The sequence below is a fragment of the Pinus tabuliformis genome, chromosome X (assembly GCF_031772625.1).
Source record: "Pinus tabuliformis cultivar Carrire ecotype Pingquan chromosome X, CPIR1, whole genome shotgun sequence".
In the NCBI taxonomy this organism is placed as follows: Eukaryota; Viridiplantae; Streptophyta; class Pinopsida; order Pinales; family Pinaceae; genus Pinus; species Pinus tabuliformis.
In genome coordinates, this window is record NC_142308.1 from 931,562,781 (window position 1) to 931,572,063 (window position 9,283).

General features: G+C 38.1%; 1 pseudogene; it reads right to left on the minus strand.

Moving 5' to 3' along the window:
• Positions 1 to 7,536: 7,536 nt before the first annotated feature.
• Positions 7,537 to 8,350, minus strand: LOC149142743 (peroxidase 65 pseudogene; annotated as a pseudogene).
• Positions 8,351 to 9,283: the final 933 nt, after the last annotated feature.

Here is a 9,283-nt window from a genome sequence, read left to right on the forward strand (position 1 = left end):
GTGTGGTTATCAATAGTTTTTAACATGGTATCATAGCATGTGTAAAGCTTCACTTCTATCTTGGTCAAATTCTAATATCCTATGATGACTATCATAGTATTTTTTTTTGCAAATCAAGATTTGATTTCATATGTTCATGATAATCCCACTAGTTATCTTGTATGAAAATTCAATTCTATTTTTACAAATTTTAAGAATTTCCTTATAGAGTGAACATTTTCATTGCATCTAAAACATCATTTTTCACTACTAATGACTTTCCTTTTACCTAGAAATTGTTTTCTTCACCTTTGATATGCTCATTTCCCTCCAACATTTAAAAAAGAGGGTAAAATGCATGGTATTATAGCTAGTCACAATCCAAGAGAATTCGAGTTTGAGTTGGATAGGAGACAAGTTTGTATTTTTCTCAAAAGGACCGAAGGTATGCAAAGTGTTGAAAATGCAACAAGAAAATTCTAATTGAATTTTGCCCTTGAATTAAATTGGGAATAAAATTGTAATTCCACATCTCATGACAACTTGTATTAGTTAACTAAGTTAATTTTACTTAGTTGGCTCAGTTAATTCAAGATGAGGGTATAATTTGAGTCATGTAGAGTCTCTCCTACTTTATAGGAGCTCTGGTTGAGTTTATTTCGATTTGTAATTAATTAATTTAGTTTAACTAAGTTAAAGTTAGCGAAACTAGTTCCAACTGTTGGAGGAACTAGTGGGAGGTCTACTAGTGTGGTGTTGCATGCAGTGTAGTGTGGTGTTGCCTACAGTGATCAACTAGTAAACTGATGGTTCACTCATAAATAACTCATGCATGTCAGATTAGAGATAGACACAGTTGAGATTGGATTTCAATGACAATGTACTATCAGTTGTATAATCATTTGAATTGTACAAGTAGTGCATGAAGTCAGAGGAAGGCCTATGAGGATTGCGCAATTGATATTGATGAATTTCCCTAATTAATAGGGGGATAATTCCTTTAGGAACAAGGCAAGGAAATGGGTACTTGGGAAAGAAAAAAATTGGTTAAGTATTGGCCTAGTATTGTCTAGGATGCAGTGTGACAGATAGAGATAATGTAGAGTTTGCTCGGGCTTGACAAAAGTATTGTAATCTTCTCATATTTTCTGACTAATGCAATATACGATTGTAGGGGTTTTTAGCTATGGATTTTCCCAGGAAATCATTCTGTAATATGTTGATTTAATTTCTTCTCTTGTATGCTTTGTGATTTTGTGATCGTTTAATTGTTTATGTTGATGAGTAGAGTGCATTCAAATCTGTTATTTTAGCATATTACAATTAGCAGTTTGAATCTACAAGGAATGTCTACATGGTGTCAGAGCAAAAAACACTCTAGAAAAGGAGAATACAAGTTTGTCTTTTGCGGGTGAAATCAATTTGCAATATCATACTTCAAAGCCAGCAGGATGTCGTTCTACGGATTGAGACTCGAATATGCCCTTGAGGGTAGTTAAAACTATATTGATTGAAAGGATAGGATGGAGGTAGTGTTGGAAGACAACTGGCTTAAGGAATTTATAGACAAAGATATTCATAAGCCTCCAACAGCTAATGCTCAAGATCTAGCATAGTGGAGAAAATGTTTTGCAAAGGAGAGAATGATTATCCTAGAAGGAGTTCAAGATCATATTGTCTCAACCCTCCATGATAAGGAGACTCCATATGTGATGTGGAAGGCGTTGACATACCTATTTCAAAACAGCAATGACCACAAGAAGTTGGCACTGAAGGATAAGCTCAGAAAAACCAAGATGGAGAAGGGCGACATAATATGAAAGTACTTGACCAAGTTCACCTAATGTCGGGATGAGCTTGGAAGTGTCGGTATTATAGTTTTTGAAGAAGAGTTGGTCAACCTAACACTTCTAGACCTTCCCAAGAGCTAGCATAGCTACCAGGACTCATTAAATGGGAGGGAGAAGTTACCAGAGTGGGAGCGTTTGTTGTCTGACTTGGTGCAAGAAGAGATTCGGTGGAACACCAGAGATGGATCATCATTCAAGCATGATGATGAGGAGAATTTTGCCTTAGATAGAAAGGAAAATAAAGGGAAAGGGAATTCATCCCATTCCAAATCATATTCCAGTCAAGGTGGCAAGAATAAGGACATGTCAAAGATTAAAAAAATTTAGTATCACGAGCTAGGACATTATGCCAAGAATTTTCCACACAAGAAGGTCAACAAGAATCCCTAAGGAGGAGTGGCAGGTGAAGCTCTTGCTTCACAATTCGAGCTATATTTCATCCTCATTACTTGCATGGTGACATCGGTGATGGGTAGTGTGTGGTATCTAGATACTGGATCCTCTTTCCATATGACCGGAAACAAAGAGTTCTTCAGTGACTTGGAGGAGAAGGACCTCCAAATGCACATTGAAATGGGATATGATGGGAGGTATAGTGTGACTAGCATCAGTACGGTTACATTTTAGAGGGATTCTGTTTCTCCTCTCACATTAAAAGATTTCATGTATGTTTTGGGTTTGAAGAAGAATTTGGTTTCAGTTTCCATGTTGGAGGACCATGCTACGATGTAATATCTAGCAAAGGAAATGCTTTTGTTCATCACATAGCCTCAGGACAAGTGAAGCGGATCGGGGTTCGAGTAAAGAATCTATACAAATTGGATGTAAAAGATTATGCTACTTTGAGCACAAAAGCAGAGAAGATGCAGATCCGAGACATCGATGAGTTGTGGTATAAAATATTGGGTCACTTGCACCATGGATACTTGAAGATCATGCAACAAATTTCTATAGAACTTCCCAAGGGTACACTAGAGCATAAAGACACATTCAAACAGTGTAAATTAGGTAAGTACACCAAAGCTAACTTTCATGATTAGGACAGTCCAGTGCAAGCGATCCTTGAAAGGGTTCACTCAGATGTGTGTGGACCGTTCTTGACAGCCTCCATGGCCAAGCACAGGTATTAGGTAATATTTGTAGATTACTTTTCTTGTAAGTGTTGGATTTTCTTCATGTAGAAGAAAGATCAGACGTTTTCTAAATTTGTGAATTTAAAGAACTTTTTGAGAAAGATGTTGGTAGGAAATTTAAAGCTCTCAGGAGCAACAACAATGGAGAATATGTGTCGAATGAATTCAAGAAATTATGTTCATTAGAAGGCATTCAATGGGAGTTAATATCACCCCATAACCCATAATAGAATGGGGTGGCTGAAAGGAAGAATAAAATTATTATGGGAGTTTCAAGGGCAATGTTACATGATCAAGGCCTACCATTGCACTTTTGAGCTGAAGCATGCAACACAATTGTATATGTGCAGAATAGGAGTCCTCATCGGATTCTCGGGATGAGTACACTAGAAGAATATTTTTTAGGTAAGAAACCGGATGTGGAATACTTCAGGATATTTGGTTCATCATTCTATTGTCATGTTACCAAGGATGAGAGGAAAAATCTAGAACCAACAGCTGAGTTGGGCATATTTGTGGGGTACAATGATACACCTCACAAATATCGGACGTACCTTCCATCTCACAGTGTGACAGTGGTTCGTAGATATGTGAATTTTGATGAAGAGAAGGCTACGATATGTTCCCTTGAGAGGGATATTTAGCTGCATGGAGAAGAGGAGAATTTAGCTCCAAAGTAAGAACCTTAGGATGATGTGGAGCAGCCACATGCAGAGGATCAGAGAGTGGAAGAACCCACTCATGTAGAGAATTCTAGAGATGGAAGGAAGCGCACTAGAGAGGCTAACAGATTGATGCATGATGGTAGAGAAAATTTGGGAGCACCCACATCATAGCACGGGCATAGGAGGTCACCAAATCAGTACATTGGCTACATGGCTTTGATGAGAAAGAGTGTAGATATTGAGCCATCCTCATTCGAGGAAGCATTGTAGAAACTTTTATTGGTTGATGCCATGGTTGAGGAGTATGACTCCATTATCAAAAATAGTGTTTGGGGAGTGGTCCCAAGACCAACAGAAAAGTAAGTGGTGAGTTCCAGATGGCTTTAAAAGGTAAACCAAGTAGCACATGGGACTGTGGAGAAACAAAAGTCTAGATTTGTAGCCAGGTGATTCTCTCAGGTGGAGGGAATATATTATAAGGATATATTTTCTCCAGTAGAAAGGTACTCTTCAACAAGATTTATTCTAGCACTTTCAACGCAAATGGGATGGAAGATACATCAAATGGATGTGAAGACAACATTCCTCAATGGTGTGGTTGAGGAAGAGGTGTACATTAAGCAGTCGAAAGGATTTGAGACCTTCAATAGAGAGTCACATGTGTACAGACTCAAATGAATGTTGTATGGATTGAAACAAGCATCCCGTGCTTGGTACTCCAGGATTGGTAGTTATTTCACCAGGTTGGGCTTCATCAAAAGTGAAGCAGATGTGAACCTTTACCATATTGTGGTTGAAGGTAAATTGTTGATTGTATTATTATATTTCAATGATTTAATTCTAACAAGTGATGAGAAGCTGGTAAAATCTTGCTAAGAGGGTCTTGCAAGAGAATTTGAGATGAAGGACCTGGGGCTCATGCACTATTTCCTTGGTATGAAAGTATTGAAAGGAAACGAGGAATTATTTATCTCTCAAGGAAAGTATGCCAATGAGATACTAAAGAAGTTCCACATGGAGAGTAGCAAACCCATGGAGACTCCTCTAGCAGGGAACTAGAGGAAGGAAGATATTACTTCAGGTGAAGTAGTTGAGGCTAATATTTACAGGAAGCTTGTGGGTTCACTTATGTATTTGGTGAAGACACAACTGGACATATATTTTGCAGTTAACCATCTTAGTCAAACCATGGTTATTCTAACCAAAATTTATTGGAATGCAGTTAAACATGTGTTGAGATACCTCAGAGGCACCACTCAGTTTGGTATTTGGTACAAACGAATAGAGGAAGTGAAGCTGTAAGGATTCACAGATGCGGATTGGGCAAGGAGTCCATCTGAAAAAAAGAGCACATCAGGGGGAATCTTTAGTATTGGGTCAGCAGCAATTTCTTAGTATAGTGGGAAGCAGAGATCAACTGCACTTAGTTCGGCAGATGTAGAGTACATGGCAGATAGTCAAGCAGCTTGTGATGCTATCTAGATGAGGAACATCCTTGTTGGGTTATTTGGTTAGAAGATGGATCCTACAGTGATTTACTGTAACAATCAGAGTTATATCAAACTCTATGAGAATCAATTTTTTCATGATCGGTCCAAGCATATTGACTTTTGATATCACCATCTACGAGATTGTGTGCATAGGAGAATCATGTTGTTGGAATACATTCCCACAGAGGAACTAGATGTATATATTTTGACAAAGGCATTATCAGGATGAAAAATCGAGTTTCATAGAGGCAAGATCGGCATAGCAGATAATCCCTTTCTTGTTGAGAGGGAATGTTGAAAATGCAACAATTAAATCCTAATTTAATTTTGTCCTTGAATTAAATTGGGAATAAAATTGTAATTCCACATCTCATGATAACTTGTATTAGTTAACTAAGTTAATTTGACTTAGTTGGTTCAGTTAATTCAAGTTGAGTGTCTAACTTGAGTCATGTAGAGTGTCTCCTACTTTATCGGATCCCTAGTTGAGTTTATTTTGAGTTGTAATTAATTAATTCAATTTAACTGAGTTAAAGTCAATTAAACTAGTTCCAACTATTAGAGTAACTGGTGGGAGGTCTAGTAGTGTGGTGTTCTCTACAGTGTAGTGTGGTGCTGCCTACAATGATCAACCAATAAATTGATGATTCACTCATAAATAACTTATGCATGTCATATCAAAGAAAGACTCGGTTCATATTGGAGTTCAGGGACAGTGTCTATCAATTGTATAATCATATGAATTGTACAGGTGCTGCATGAAGTTAGAGGAAGGCCTGTTAGGATTATACAATTCATATTGAGGAATTTCCCTAATTAATAGGGAGCTAATTCCTTGAGGAACGGGGAAAGTAAATAGGGACTTGGGCAAGTAGAAAATATTTTAGGTATTAGCCTAGGATTATCTAGGAAGAAGTGAGACATATAGAGATAGTGCAGAGGTTTCTCAGGCTTGAGAAGAGCATTGTAATTTTAAAATATTTTTGGAATAATGCAATATACAGATATTAGGGGTTGTTAATTGTGGCTTTCCCCAAGGAATCATTGTCTAATGTGTTGATTTAATTATTTCTCTTGTATGCTTCATGATTTCATGATCGTTTAATTGTTTTCACTGATGAGTAGAGTAGATTCAAGTCTATTTTTTTAGCATATTATAATTAGCAGTTTGAATCTACAAGGAATTTCTACACAAAGGAATCAAAATAGTTTTAGGCTAATATACCCCTCTTTGTGACAAGTCAATGGGTTTGATTTATCTCTTTGTGGAAAGGAATAATTTTGTGTTGTGAAGTTATGTCTACAAATTCGAAGACCATTTTTCTGTGGAAGCTATAGGTCCAAAGGTCTATCTAAGTCTTCTATAAGAACCACAAAAGAAGTTCTAAGATTCCTATGTCCAAGAGGTTCGAGATTATATGCTTTATTCAGGAAGAATTGTGTAGACTTATATTAAATGTTGATGGCTCAAGTTCCCTCAAACTGAGATTATTTCTATGATATAAAACCTTTGTAAACCGAGTTTTCCAAATGGGTCATCTTTGATCCAAACTAATAAGCTATTAAGGCTACGAATGATCCTAATTCTAGGTTGAAATTGTGATTATTTGAGTTCCTTTGTAATGATCTGTAAAATAACTCCAGAGAAATGATTATGGTCAATTGAAGTATATTTGTGGTTAAGAGAATTTACATTGACACTTTGTAAATCCTCCATGACATAAGGCATCTGAAAGTCATGATATATTTGTTCTATCTCTATGGAACTTAAATTGAAGTGATTCACACCTTACAAGTTTTATTGAAGATCAAATCTGAAGACAAGCTCAAGCATAATTCAAGGTTCATTTCCGAAAGAAGACATCTTATAAGGTTTTGAGCATAGATAATAATCTAATCTTTATGTTGGACACCTAATCCTCTAAGGGTTGGTGTGGAAGCTGAAGAGTCTAAGGAAGTCCAAGAGACCTTGGAATATGAGACCAAAGGTCATATGAATGTCCTATAAATGTATATCATTTGTTAATAATAGATACTCTCTCATGATTATCATTCATATTTGGTTGTTGCCATATATGTGTTCAACATGGTATTAGAGCAGGTTCCTTCCTGCCCTGCTCAAATTTGAATCGCTAGTTTTATGGTGTAGTGATTTTCGGTGTTTCTCTATTTTGTCCATAATTGTCTCTTTGTCAACTACTTCCATGCACTGTCTATAGTCTTGAAATAGAAAAAAAATAGCACTGTGCTCTTGCATGATTTAATGATTCTCTGTCTCCTTAATTCCTTGCCAACTCTGTTGCATGCAGTACTAACAAAATAAAAGGAAACAATCCCAGTGTTGGTTCATTCCTGTTCAAGTCACCTACTGCAACCATTGAAGTTATGTGAATTTTGAAGTTCAAGTGCAGTGGTGTTTCTAGTATGTATGATGATCAAAAATCCCATATGGAGAATCTCCTGTAATAGTTAATGTTGAAAAGTTACGAACAGTCGTACTGCGTTCTCCCTCGTAGCATGTTTTAATGCCCACGTTGCCGAGCTTATCCATGGCAAGCTCAAAGTCCTGGAAGAAATCATTTTAGTCGGAAGCATATGTTTCCATGAGGCCCTTGGTCCGAGCATCGGTCTAGAGGATCTTATCAGAGGCCAGCAAGCTCAAACCCTTTGATAGATTCTGATAGAAAACATTATCGAAAGTCCTGGGAGAAAGGACATCATTGAACATGGCCATGTTGGGATCGAGGTTCTATTGGGGACAGTCATTTTGCAGTCCCACAGCGTAGTGAGGATCGATGGTGGAATCCATGGGTTCTTTGTAGATCCTCCCCATGAGCCCCTTACAGTGCGAGAAGCCCATGGTGTGAGCTCGCGAGACCATTGTCATTTCCGACTTATTGAAGCCCTTGGATTCGAACAAGGTGTTTAGCTCATCCACGCTCATCATTGCTTCTGGGAGATTGCCTGCAACTCAAGAGGCTTCTGAGACAAGCCCATCTTTGCACCCCTTCTTGACCTGGTACTTTGGCCCCCCTACCAAAGTAATGAGATCTTTGGTTGCAATGGTGAGAATGTCTACACATGAGACGACACCAGGGCACTGAGCTTCGACCGCAGTCTTTGCTTGGGCTGAATCCGTCGTTGGGCAACGATAGATTGATGTCTGCGTCCCACTCCGCCTTGTGACCAGCACCCATCGACGACACCAGCACCGATGCACCAGATCCCACCATGCATGGTGGCTCGCTTCAATCACCATCACACAATTGCTGATATACAGGCATTCATTGATGCTGCAAGAAGCTTGGAATTAGGCCATTTTCATATGGACTGGTTATGAAGATTGTATATGACAATGGATCGGTATTTGATCCTGAGGTTCTTGATCTCACATAGGATGATTTAATAGAGAAGTTTGTTGTTGGTATTTCTACCGTGACATCTCTTTCTCTAGACAGAGAAATTTCAACCTCTCCACATACGGCCCCTCCTTCTCTGGTACACTCAACCCTGTCATTACTATGCACACTTTTCCATAACGCATACCCACAGCAACTTGTAATGCATAGTGGTGCTTTATTTTCCTTATTCCTCCGACAATTATATTTTGAAGTTGATATTAAAGCTATGTAATCTAGATGTTGAATATGCATATACTCTTAAATTTGTCTCCACAACCACAAATCCCTCAGCTGCTTTCTGGGATGATGAATCTAAGAGGTTCGATGCTAGATTTATAGCCAACTTTGTAGGTATAAACCATTTCTCTTTCATACCCTGCTAAAATCGCACTAAGCCAAGTACAGCAAGTTCCTCCACAACCTCCAGTTGCATCTTTGTGAGTGTATTGACATTGTAAGCCTCACCATTGGCATGGAAACTAAGCTCAAATAGAAAAGAAATTAAAGTTGCAGCATCAATTCCTCTATCCTCGGTTGTTGAGATGTACTCTCTAATGATCTGCCAGAGTTGAGAACTTGTTTCCATCAGCAGAAACTGGAAACCATTCTCTGTTAACCAAGTTCATAAATGTTTTCTTCAAAGCCAGAGCTGACTAGTTGCAAAAGAAAATTATCCCATTGTCTTAGAGCATATTTCTCTAGTTCTTCTGTAGTTGGAAGTCTAACAGCAACATTTGGAGGCATCGGTTCTCTAGGAGGAGCTCC